At 40.2% G+C, this 4755-nt stretch overlaps 1 long non-coding RNA gene across 1 annotated transcript; it reads right to left on the bottom strand.

The window, feature by feature from the left end:
• Positions 1–276: 276 nt before the first annotated feature.
• Positions 277–2791, bottom strand: LOC108581275. Its single transcript, XR_001893235.1, has 2 exons — positions 2758–2791; positions 277–1197 (listed from the first exon to the last, which is right to left on the bottom strand). It is a non-coding gene; the product is annotated as an uncharacterized LOC108581275 (long non-coding RNA).
• Between the last annotated feature and the right edge of the window lie 1964 nt (positions 2792–4755).

Below are 4755 nucleotides of genomic sequence, written 5' to 3'. Positions count from 1 at the left end.
TGCAACTGCCCAGTGGGTTCACCTTGTCCCCTGCCTAGACATAGCCGATTTATCAAGACAGGGGAACTGCAATAGAGAAAGTGTAATTCAGGCAGAGTCAACTGTGCAGGAGAACGAAGTTTTATTATTACTCAAATCAGTCTCCCCAAGCATTCAGGGATTGGAGTTTTTAAAGGTAATTTGGTGAGTAGGGGTTCAGGAAGTGGGGAATGCTGATTGGTCAGGTTAGGGATGGAATCACAGGGGGAGTTGAAGTGAGGTTTTCTTGCTATCTTCTCTTCCTGGGTGAGATCACAGAACTGGCTGAGTCAGATTATTGGTCTGGGTAGTGTCCACTTATCCACTGAGAGCAGGATCTGCAAAATATTTCAAGTACTACTCTTAGATTTTACTATAATGTTGTTATCACCAGGAGCAATTTGGGCAAGTTCAGCTGAAACCCACAAAGGAGCTGAACTGAGACAGACATCCCACAATGAATGTGGCTACAGAACTAATCAGGAGAGGGAAGAAGGCATTGGCAGTGCCTAGGATACTCACAGAATAGGTCACCCCATAGTGGAACTACTGACAGATACCCCACTCTCTGGCTACAGACAGATACCCTGTGATAGGGGTACAGTTGTGGGGTGTCTCCCCAGGACTATTTCTCCATGACAATTAAATCCATGCACATTGGGTCAGCAGGGCCCCACTGGTAGAGACATTGCCAGAGTCAGCCTCCTGTCCAAGAAACAAGGTAGCCACTTGGGCTGGCCTCTGAATCCATTGCTGGAATTGGGCTACCAAACCACAGGCAGGTATCCCCAAGAGCAATCCTGGACGAGCTCCCAAATTTGTAACCACCCAATGGTTTCACCTTGCCCACTGCCTAAACAGAACCAGTTTATCAAGACAGGGAAATAGCAGTGGAAAAAGAGTAATTCAGACACAGCCAGCTGTACAGGAGACCAGAGTTTTATTATTACTCAAATCAGTCTCCTAGAGCATTCCAGAAGTTGAGTTTTCAAAGATAATTTGGCAGGTAGGGGCTTTGGTAGTGAGGAGTGCTGATTGACCAGGTTGGAGATGGAATCAATCACAGGGGGACTGAAGTGAGGTTTTCTTTGCTGTCTTCTCTTTCTGGGTGGGATTGCAGAACTGATTGAGTCAGATTACCAGTCTGGGTGGTGTCAGCTGATCCACTGAGTGCAAGGTCTGCAAAATATCTCAAGCATTAATCTTAGGTTTTACAATAGTGATGTTATCTCCAGGAGCAATTTGGGGGAGGTTCAGACTCCTAAAGCCAGAGGCTGCATAACCCCTAAATCATAATTTCTAATCTTGTAGGTAGTTTGTTAGTCCCACAAAGACAAACTGGATCCAAGGCAAGATAGGGGTCTTTTCAGGAAAGGGTTATTATCAATTTTGTTACAGAGTCACCCATAAACTAAGTTCCTTCTCTAGGTTAGCTCAGCCTATGCCCAGGAATGAACAAGGAAAGCTTAAAGGTTGGAAGGAAGATGGAGTCAGTAGGTCTGATCTCCTTCACTGTCATAATTTCCTCAGTTATAATTTTTGCAAAAGTGGTTTCAACATGGATTCTGCTCTCAGTAATCTTACAGGCTGTGGTTTGAGAGTAGGATTTGAGACTGTTACAAATAGTGGGCATGTGTTAAAGACATTGGATCAACTGAGAGGTGAATGTTATTAAATGATATGACACTGAGCAATAAAGACACCTAAGAAGATGATCATATGAGTCAGGATAGAGATAAAAACTGGACTAGTAATGTCTTCAAGGAGACCAAGAAGTCCTACAGATGACAAAGACAAAAAGATGGAGATAGTAGAGGGGGTGATCTTCAAAAGAACCTAAGATTTTATATAAACACAAAGGAAGAATGAGTAGCAGCAGGAGTCATTCCCACAGAGGTGATAATTGAAGCTGGGATTGGATCAAATTGCCAAAGGCTTATATAGAGCAATAGATTTCCAGGATGAAATCCTTATGTGAAGGTCAGTGCAGACTACAGAAATAGAGTCATTTTTATTCTGTGAAGTGGATAGAATTAGGCACTGAGCCTGGGTTTTACATGTGACTGTGCTCTCTGCCTGGCATTTTGGCACACATATTTGTTGATGGTTAATTGGATGCCTATTTGTCTAATTTCACTCTACCACACTGCCTCACCAGAAGAGAAATTCTATACTTGTCTCCTAGACTTGTATGGGCTCTCAGAGTAGTTCATTTTCTCTCCTTATTACAATTTTCTGATTCATAATGGCTTTCCTTTCATTGAAAGAGCCTTTGCTTTCAACCCATTGTCATTCATTAGCTAAGAAAAGGATGTACTGCGAGAAAGGAAATCTAGATGAGAAAGCTTGTAGAAATGGTGTACAGATGTTTTTCCTAATTCCTTGCACAACGATGGTGCATCTTTAGCAGGAGACCTCAAGTCAAACCAGATTATCTTTAGTTTAAAGTACATACTAGTTAGTGCATTTCCTCATACTGATGGTTAAACAATAAACTTACTGCTGGCAATCATGATTCAGCTATAGGAAAATATTCTCAAATACTAAATCAGGATATTCTGGGTCTTATATTATCTAATATTTTCTTAAATTAAGGTAGAAATGGCCACCCAAGTTTGTTTAGAGCTATCTTTCAGGGGAGGAGTTGATGGGTTTAATGTTGCTCGAAGTTCACCTAAGGAATCAAGAGTTTGCCACTACTGAAGACATTTGATGCATTTTAAAACCTTTTTTCTTTACCTCAATATGTTGCTTAAAAATGATAATAATGGGGGTCAGTCACAGTAGCTCAAGCTTGTAATCCCAGCATTTTGGGAGGTAGAGGTGAGCAGATCACTTGAACCCAGAAGTTCATGACCATCCTGGACAACACAGCAAAACCTTGTCTCTATAAAAAAATATGCAAAAATTAGCTGGGGTGGTGGTGCACGTCTGTGGTCCCAGTTACTCAGAAAGCTGAAGTGGAAGAATCACTTGGTCCAGGAAGTTGGGGTTGCAGTGAGCTGAAATCACACCACGGCACTCCAGGCTGGGTGACAAAGTGAGACCCTGCCACAAAAAAAAAAAAAAAAAAAAAAAGAAAGAGAAAAACAACAATAGTAATACTTGAGTGCTTAGAAAATAATGGTATTACGCTAAAAGCTTATCTGCATTTTCAGAGCTAAACATTGTTCTATGAGTTGTTTTGTTATTAATGATTAATGTAAGATAACCATAACTGGGACATTTCAAAGAGTGAAAGAAAAATGTATGTGGTTACTCTAGCCATGTCCTCTTCTAACTATGCAGAAATAAAAACAGAGAGTTTGCAAAAATTGTCATAGCCAGTGCAACGGGCATACTGATTTCACATTTTTAGCAGTTTACAAAATTCAGGTTTAAAACATTTTAATTAATTTATTTTTTCTATAGAGCACTTAGCCTAGTTCTTAAGGACTAATAGTAATAATAATAATAATAATAATAATAAAGTTAATTCTGGAACTGAGCCACTTCCAGTTTAAAACTGGGTAAGTGTACAATCAGTTGAAGATTCCTTAACTTTCCCGTCTGCTGTTTCTACCAGAAATGACCCAACTTCCTGGAAGACAGAGGTATCACCCTGGCATTGTGAAAGGGTACCTTTTCAGGGTCCCCTTTGATATTGCTAGTTGTCCTTCAGTCTTCAAGCATGAGCCTCTGACTCCACTGTAGTTGCTGAGTTAATAGCTAGTCCTCTATATTCCTCAGTTGTTAGAGCCTCGCTAGTCTCTCAGAGTCATCTGTGCCTGAACTTTAAGGACTACTGCAAAAGTGCTACTTCCCTTGGAGTCTCCTGCCTGCTGTCTAGGGACTCAGAGACTATACTTTTTCTACACTACATTGCAGGTTGTAGGATCCTGCTATGCTGCCCTTTGGGGTCCTAGACTCAGCCATCTCCCCCATAATTATGCCTCTCTGAGGCACTAAGCTACCTAAGATTTAACATGGGAAGCCAGTCAATGCTTGTGCTTCTCAGGCATCCCCCAACTCCTCCTGGGGCCTTGGCACATATCTCTGGGGCTTGGCCCAGAAGGATGGGGTTTTGCACACCCTCTTAGACACTCAGCCTCCTTCTATCCCTCTATGTGCCCTCTCCAATTTTTCCTCCCCTGCCATCTGGTCAAATTTTTGTCTCTTTTTATAGTGCCCAGAAAGTTTCTCCTATACCCTTATTTCTTCTGTAGTCTCCTTTTCCTCTATGGTTTCTGATTTAAATTCTATTTCCCAATTTTTAATGTTAAATTAAAATACTGCAATTATAAAATAACTCTTTACCCCGCATCTTTAGCCTAGCTCTTGCAAGGTATAAGTTAACTAATGTCTACAAAGAAACTTAAAACAAGAATCTGATAGGTTTCTCTGTATCCTTGTACCTTTCCATTTATATCATAAGAAGGCTGATTTGTATAGAAAGTTTTGGTGGTGAAATAGTGTAAGGAGGATTTATGGGGAATTTAAATAAAATACACCAGGAATTGTTCACTGTTAGTTGTTTGCCCCGATCATTGGCATATTTCACATAAGAAGATTTACTCTCACTTATGACCATTATATTACACTTACACTATGTTAGATTTTAACTGGGCTCACAGTCAATAAATGATTATTCTTATTTCTGAACTGGTGAGGTTTTTTAAGTTTATTCATTTTTTCAACAATTATGTTTTAAACTTTCTATGCAACAGATACAGTGATAAGTCATGTAATATAGACATT

The sequence above is a fragment of the Papio anubis genome, chromosome 10 (assembly GCF_008728515.1).
Source record: "Papio anubis isolate 15944 chromosome 10, Panubis1.0, whole genome shotgun sequence".
Taxonomy (NCBI): domain Eukaryota; kingdom Metazoa; phylum Chordata; class Mammalia; order Primates; family Cercopithecidae; genus Papio; species Papio anubis.
The sequence above is the reverse complement of the archived record's forward strand: the minus strand, read 5'-3'. Positions and strand labels throughout refer to the sequence as shown.